This window comes from Piliocolobus tephrosceles, chromosome 7, assembly GCF_002776525.5.
Source record: "Piliocolobus tephrosceles isolate RC106 chromosome 7, ASM277652v3, whole genome shotgun sequence".
Lineage (NCBI taxonomy): Eukaryota > Metazoa > Chordata > Mammalia > Primates > Cercopithecidae > Piliocolobus > Piliocolobus tephrosceles.
In genome coordinates, this window is record NC_045440.1 from 78,423,821 (window position 1) to 78,432,610 (window position 8,790).

Consider the following 8,790-nt stretch of genomic DNA (forward strand, 5'->3'; position numbering starts at 1 on the left):
GATTAGGAACTCTCCCAGATTTTGAGTCATTATGCTACAGAGCTAGGTTGCTACTAGAACTATTAGATCAATTGTAATATGCTTGGCTCTTAGTAAAATATTTTACTAAACTCTATTATTAACTTCTCTCAATGAAAAATAATTTTCCTTCTGCTAGTTTCCATAGTCAAATATAAAATTATGGCATTACACAGTCCAAATGCAAAGAATGGAAACAAGATACCTCTTAAAATAAAAACACCCCCCTCCTCCTCCAGTTTTGGAAACTGACATAAACATAATGGGGAGAAAACTCACAAACAACAGATGTTGTGGTTCACTTTTCAGTTGTTGATACTAAACAAGGACACCTCCGAGATTCCACAGTCTGTGTTTATGTATCACAGTTGAAATGGTAAGATGGTATATTCTGGTATTGTACTTCTAAATATTTTAGAATAGAAGGCATTTATCATAGAGAATCATTTTCTTCACAAAATGTTAGGTCTCCTCTCGTATTTTATTTATTTTGACTCGAAAGAATACTACCCCCTTATCCTGTACTGCGATGAAAAATAATAAACGTGCAGTGACACAGAATTTTGTGAAAAGTAAATGATTTCATTTTCAGAGAGGTAAATGTTCAATAAAACTTATGGGATATGATTAATTTTTAGTATTGCACACATAGTAAGATTCTCAAAATATAGTTCATTAATATAATTAATAAACAAATATGAAAAATATTCAAATTTAGTAATTTGAATATTAGAAACATTTTTTAAAATTCTATATTACAAACATGAATCATTACTAATGTACATTTTAAAACAATTTCTGGAACTTATGTTAATTTTCCATTAGGTCTAATTAGGTTGCGTTACAGATACTTTTATATTTATATGAAACAAATTACTTCTCTAGCTTCTTTGTTTAATTCTTCATAGCCAACTTGCAAATGCCTGTTGTTGATTACAAGGATGTGAGAGAGTAAAAGTTTACATTGCAGTGACTTTTCTTTTACCTAATTCAAAATAGTGCATTTACTGAGCATGTGAGCTATGCACATTGCCTAGGTTTAAACTTTTTAATTTCTCATTTTCCCTGCCTTTAAAACAAGGCTAATTATTTTGCGATATTTCAGTGGGATAATACATAAAAGTATTAGGTGTTTGGCACCTGGTAAGCACTTAGATCTCATCTATCAACAGCTTAATTATTACCGGGTATTTTCTGTTGCTGAAAAGGAGTTCATTTTCTAAATAGTCTCTGGTTTCTCAGCGTGCACCTTGGACCCACTTCAATCGATTTTCCTTGTTTAACAGTTATTTAGATCATTGAGAAAAATCACACCTGATTAAGTCCCTTCTGTAATTAAAACCCTGAAGAATTTTCAATTACTTTTAGGGCACAGACCAAAAATCCTTAACATACTCTTTAAGGTCCTGCCTAACATGGTCCTGCCTTCCTCAACCAGCCTCATCCTCATAATTTTTGCCACTGCTTTTGCCTTCCGGTCACACATTGTCCTCTTTAAGGTACTCACAAACCATCGACCTTCTGCCTACTTTAGGACCATCACATACACATGCAACCCTTCTCTCCAGTTAATTCCTGCTTGCACTTTAGATCCATCTTCTAAATTCAATTTCTATGAATCTTCCTGACAATCCGTGACGGCTCCTGCTCAAGTCAGCACTGCTCTAATACCCACTTCTTAATTTTTCCTTGTTATTAGTTTTATTTTGAGGTAGTATTTTAATATATTAACAGAATGAGTTTTCCACATAGAAAGCATATGATGAGTTACAGCAAGCATCATTACACCCCCTCCAATTACCCATGACTATATAAAGCTCTCCTAGACTGGAGTGGGGAGACGGGGAACAAGAGAGCACAGAACGTATTTGTTCCCACAGAGAAGGTAGGTGGGGAGAGCAGGCAACAGGAAGAGCACAAAGTTTGGGAACGTAAGAATTTAAGAAATTTAGGAGCTTAAGAAACCTACTAGGTCCATAGGCAATGTCGCAGAAGTAGTTAAATCCTAAAGTATCTCACCCTGCAGAGTGTTGTGTAAGCAGGAGAAAAGGCCCAATGATGTTTCTCATGTTTGACTCTGAAACATCAGACTTCTTTGCAGTCCTAGAAAACTGCGGGTAGGTTTCAAACAATTTTCAGCAAAGGTGGGCATAAATCATGAAGAACCTCTGTTATCATCACCACTATGTCAATGATGTTGGCCACCGGGTTGGGTGCTGAGCAATCTCCAAAACTTGGGCAAATCCTCAGAGAAAATGTTTCCACTAATAAATTAGGGACCATGATACAATTGAAATTCAAATATAAGATGATAATACAGTTACTTTGTTGTAATATAGGTTTATTGAATACACTTGTTTTGGCTCTTTAAAATTGTTTAACTCCATGGTACACTGTAAACTCTGTAAAGATAGGAACTTTGCTCTCTTATGCATCTACCTTCAGAACTCAGTATAATCTTTGGCACAATGAATGAATACATATTATAGGCTTGGATAAATAGGTGATGATGAATGAATGAAAAGTGCATGGCCTACTGGTTGTAGATCACAGTCAATATCTTATGGAATATATATTTGAGTAAAAGTTGGATATTCTAAAAAGATTGCTAGGCTTATTGGGAAAGATGTTGCCACCTGAGGCGAGACCACTTAACTCATCTGGTCCCCAGTTCTCACATTGGTAAAATGGGAGTAATAACACTTATATTGCTTAATGTTCTGAGATTTAATATGAAATAATGTATGTACATGTGTTAGGCCATTTCTTCATCACTATAAAGAAATGCCTGAGTTTGGGTAATTTGTAATGAAAAGAGGTTTAATTTGTTCACAACTCTGCAGGCTGTACAAGCATAGCTCCAGCATTTGCTGGGCTTCAGCAGATTGGGTAAGGGCCTCAGGAAGTTCACAATCATGAAGGAGGGCAAAGCAGGTGCAGGCACATTACAGGGTTGAGAACACGACCAGGAGAGCTAAGAAGGGGATTTTTAACAATCAAACCTTGCATGAACTAAGTTGAGCTAAAACCACTTATCACTGAAGGGATGGTACTAAGTCGTTCTTGAGGAATCTGCCCTCATGATTCAATCACCAGGCCCCATCACCTGCCAGGCCCCATCTCCGACACTGGCAATCACATTTCAACATGAGATTTGCAGGGGACAAATATCCAGACCATATCAGCACACTGTAGATGGAGTTTATTTATTTAAGCTCTTTTTTTCTTTTAAAAAATATTTTTTTCTAAGCTGCTTTAAAATCAGAAAACATGTATTGACTTTATACTGTAGGAAATAAAACAACACCTATAATTTTATATAGCAGTGTATAAAAGTTCTTTAGAATTGCAAACATTTTTACACAGATTTATAGATATATGTATCTAAAGAAATTATACTCTTCTTATTGGTCACTTAGTCAAATACTGCACTTAAGTTATTTTCTGAAATATTTTAAGAAATACTACATCTATTTAGATTTGTGGACTAATATGTAGGGAATCATTCTTGTCTGAATCAATGGATTTTTGCAGACATTAAAAAAAGTTTGGCAGTCAGATTATCTGACTTAGCTACTGTTATGAACTGAATTGTGCTCCCCAAAAATTCATATATTGAAGCCTTAACTTCCATATTTCAGATTGTGACTGTATTTCAAAATAAGACCTTTAGAGATAATTAAGTTAAAATGAGGCCATTAGGCTAGGCCCCAAGTCAACATAACTGGTGTCCTTATAGGAAGAGGAGATTAGGACATCAAGAGACACCAGGAGTACCCATGCACAGAGAAAGACATCATATGAAGACACAGCAAGAAGGTGGTCATCCGTAAGCCAAAGAGAGGCCTTGGAAGAAACCAAATCTGCTAACACAATCATGGACTTTCAGCCTCCAGGACTGTGTGAAAATAAATTTCTGTTTTTTATGCCACCCAGTGTGTGGAATTCTATGGCAGCTCTAGCAAATAAATACAACCACTAACAGTATTATTTGTCTTTTTATGTATTCTACGGTGTCAAGCCAAATTTAATTTTTTAAAATAATGATATCTGGTATCCACTAAAGCTAAATATGGCCCAGGGTTTCATTCTTGGGCAAATACGTAAGAAAAATGTATGCTGATATTCACTATAAATATATTCATACCAGCTTTACTCATAATAGCACCAAACTGGAAACAACGGACATGCCCATCATGAAGCAGGAAAAATAAATTGTGGTATATTCACACAGTGGAATATAACACAGCTCTAATGGAAAAAAAAAAAAAAAAAAAAAAAAAGCTGATACATGCAAGAAACAGGATGAATCTCAAAATAGATTTTTTTTTAATTTTTAACTTTTGTGGGTAATAGTAGGTATGTGTATTTATGGGGTACTTGAGATATTTTGATACAGGCATACAACATGTAATAGTCACATCAGGGTAAATGGGGTGTCAATTGCCCCAAGCATTTATCCTTTCCTTATGTTACAAGTGATTCAATTATACTCTTTTAGTTAATTTAAAATGTATAAGAAATACAATTTTGATCGATGGAAACTAGACACAACAGAATAGATGTCATATGTATTTATTTAAGTTACCTTCAGAAACAACACCAACTAATTTATTATGATACAAGTCAGAATAATGATTACACTGGGTAGGTGGTAACTGAGTGGAAGAGGGGGCATAAGAGGTGAACGTGCTGGAAATTTCGTGCATAATCTGGTTCATAGTTACATGAGTGATGATGTAAGTTTTTTTTTTTATCAGGGAGGTGAACATTTAATATTCACATGATTTACATATGCTGTATCTCATTTTAAAAAGAAAAAGTCACCCATTTAATTCCGTTTTAAAAATATACATATTCCATAATAAATAGGTGACTGTGCTTACATCCCATCTCTAGCACTTCTTTAATTTGGGATTTGTAATTTGGGTGGGAACCTAAAAAGCATACATTTTGCTTAGGTAGCACTTTCTTGAAAATGATACCAGTTTTTAAAGTTTGGTAGAACTTTCCTAAACACCTGATCTTTCACATTCTTTCCTTGCACATGTCGCTCCCAGTTTGCACAAGATGTATTCTTAGTCCATCCTCTCCTCCGGACTCTACCACCAAGCTGGAAAATTACTTGTTTTTCAGTGACTGTTCAAATGTCACTTCAGAGTCCTCTTTCTATAGCCACAGGCAGTGAGTTAGCTCTCTATATTCTTAAATTCACATAGCATATTGTAATATGTTTGTATGTGTGTCTCCCATACACAAAAGATTCCCAAATTGTTGATTGAGTAAATAAATTTATGGAATAAATGGCATATGGAGTCAACCATAGGGTAAGAATGGGATTGGCTCTTTGAATTGTGTAAGAGAACATTATTATTATTTTTTTGATCAGGAATGAGCTATCCTTTTTATTGCTCACATGGTAATTTGTACATTTCTTCTGATAGTTTGAATAAAAGTGCAATTTATATGTCAATCTCTGCTACATGCTATAAAATGCCACAAGTGCAGCACTGTGCTTTATTTATTCTTTTTTTCCTATTATTGCACTTAGTTCTATTATAGGCAGTAGCTGGCATTTCATGAATGTTTGTTATGTGATTATGAATCAATGAATTTAGAAACAGTCAGTTAAACAATGAATGCAAAATCTGTCATACTTACCCATTCATGAAATTTACCATACTATCAGTTAACATTTTCTGAGCTGAGTTGAAATTTTCTGAGTCTTTACTACCAGAGTACAATTTGCATCAGAAAAATATAAAAGCCACTCAATGAACATCAAAAATTTTCTAGTAAATACCGAAAAATAAAAAGTTTAATTGGAAACTAGTTTTAAAAAATAAAATCAAAATTATAAAAATGAGTTTACTTAGCCTTTATTTAACAAAAAATTTCAATGCTAAGTCTTAGGAAAAAGAATTAATAAGACATTGGTTTGAAAATATATACGTCTTTCCTAATTAAATGGTATAAAGTACTATATAGCCTCTTTCACTTTATTTTTAATTTGAGTGTGCTGGAGATAATAATAAATAAGGTCATTTAAAGAATATTAAAGGGCTTTTTTCATTTCCTCAATTATCTCCTTTGAGAGTTAACTCTTATCATCATTCTTGTCCTAATTTTCTTGTATGTTGACCAGTATAAATAGGTCAGATTTTTATTTGTGAATGATTTAATCTGTAAATTGAACATCACTTCCAACATTATTCATCACCTGCAAGAAGTTCTACAACATTTTCAAAGTTTATGATTTAAATTGCTGGACATCGTCTCCAGAAACTTTAGGAATACACTCTTTTTAAGTGTATTCCTAATACACTGTCTTTATAATGTACTCCTAGAGTTTCTGGACATGTTGTCCAGCAAATATAATGACTTAATTCTAATGGATGCAGTAAGTTATTTTAAAAAGACAGCAAATTTTGAATGACCAATCTTATAAAAATCCTGTTAGCAAAAATGATTTTATAATGACTAGTTTTGCTACTCTTTGCAACCTTGTAACTCTGGACAAAAATTATATGAATAATATCTTTTCATATATTAAATATTTATCTGAAGAGAATATGGCATAACTACATAAAGTACAAGTAAGAAAATGTGTGCATGTGCGTGTGAGTGTTATTTAATGTTTATTAATTTCTCAGTAATTTCAATTAGTACTCTATATTCTTTACATACATCACAATTTTTAGAACAAATATGTAATAGGTAATTTTACCACCATTATGCAGAAAAAAAAAAAAACAAAAAGAAATAGTTACATCCCTTAAGATTACAGATTTAGCTCAAGAGATAGAAACAGGATTGAAACCAGATTTCTGAATTAACACAAAAATGTATAGATATCCTTTTATTCTTTCGATTGCTCTAGCAAACCCTCTCTCAGACCAGTTTCAATTGATGAGGTTTTAGGAAGCTGGAATAAGCAACTTCAGGAACCTTTCTAGCTCTAGAATGCTTAATAATAAATGATGTTCAATGGAACTATTAATTTTTGTATTTAAAGAATAATTCTAATTTTTTTCCTCAATGTATAACAGAAATTTCCATTTTAGTATCTAAACAGTTTAGAAACCCCCTTTCCACAGGACAGTAATGAGTACCTCATAAGATGTAGTTTGGAAAATATTGGATAAAAACAGCATGTCATTCTGAAATCGTTTTACTCTTCCTTTTTCAAAAGTCATTCATTTGGAATATAACCGTATTCAGAATAAACTGGATTTTTCACTTCCTATTTATTTATCTAAAACAAATAGATAATTATTTTCTTCATATAATGCATTTTCTTCTATATTATTAAAACAAATGTATCCTTAAAACAGATATGTACTAAAAATTTTTATAGAAATCAAAGGAAAATTGAAATGATATTCAATAAATTCAGTCTGATTGCAACAGTTTCCTCAAAGCATGAAAGCTATAGGAACGTTTATTAAAATGTTTTTCTTCTATTCAGGCAAAATGTAACAGCAAGAAATTTTTCGTAAGGGCAATAAAAGTAAATGTAAGTTTGCCTACCGTAGAATGGTTGAACAAAAAACAAATATTGTGATATCAATGTCCACTCTTTTAAAAGACGTCTTTACAGCCACTGTGATCTACAGTGCCAAATATAACCCTAAGATAGACTCTCTAAGATTTATGTCCAATATGTTAGAAACAAACCACATTTACAGTCTAAAAGAAAAATAAATTCATCATTTTGTTCTAAAACAGAACAATTATCCGGAAACACCTGAATGTCTACTTTAAACTATAATCTCAAAATTAGAATGTGACAGATAAAAAGAGTTACATATTTCATCAAGCTTTAGTATCACAATTTCATTCAAGTTTGATCTAACTCTATAGAAAGTGAAACAAACTTTCTCTCTCTCTCTCTCTCTCTCTCTCTCTCTCTATATATATATATATATATCTCATTTCCAGATTAGACGGAAATTTCAATAAAACAAAGTAATACAATATATGTAGGAAAGCACATTGGCTACTGCTTCATTTTTCCGCTTCCTCTCTGTGGTACCAGGAAGTGGTATAAAGCCCTATAAAAACACAGCATAGCTGGTGAAACTAATAGGTTGATGTAAGTGGAAATTCAATATAAGCGGGCTTGACAAATGTGGGGAAATTTAACATTGAGCCTGTGGGATTTGGGGCTAGACTTTTAAATTTGATTGACAGGTTTAAGAATTTTATATGTATGGATTCAATACAAGTGGGTATCCTGTTATCATAAAAGCAATGTTATCAACTAAAAAAGTTACAAACTCTAACTCCCAGGCATTGGATACGTGATGTCTTTTTAGCTACTAAAATTAACTGTTGGAATTGACTTGTTTTTACCTAGTTTTGATGTGCTTTTTTCAATTTAACATATTTCCTGAGCTACTTCTTAGAAGCCCATTTTTTGTTGTTGTTCAATTGGCATTTGGCGATGTCACCTGAAGGAAATATTTTGCATAACTTTTTGTTTGATTAAAGTTTTGTTTTTAAGTGCCATTTTAGAATTCAGTTAAATAAAACATTTTTAAATTTAGTTTCCTAAAGAAACTTTATTCAAACCTTGTATACATTCTTGCAGGTATTCTAATCTTCAATTTAATGGAAAGAAAAACTCCCATTAAACTACATTTACAAAAGCAACACCTTAAATGAGGATAGTTTTCTTTTTCGTTGCCACCTTGGGAAACATCTACAAATACTTTGAAATTTTAAGGGCAGAAACTATTAAAAAACAAAGTTAGTAGCCATGAATGTGGC

General features: G+C 32.7%; 1 long non-coding RNA gene across 1 annotated transcript in view; it reads left to right on the forward strand.

Moving 5' to 3' along the window:
* Positions 1 to 3,805, forward strand: part of LOC111553157 — a 24,799-nt gene extending 20,994 nt beyond the window's left edge. The window contains exon 3 of the long non-coding RNA XR_002734830.1: positions 3,758 to 3,805. This is a non-coding gene — a long non-coding RNA (uncharacterized LOC111553157). The remainder of the gene's footprint in view (positions 1 to 3,757) is intronic.
* Positions 3,806 to 8,790: the final 4,985 nt, after the last annotated feature.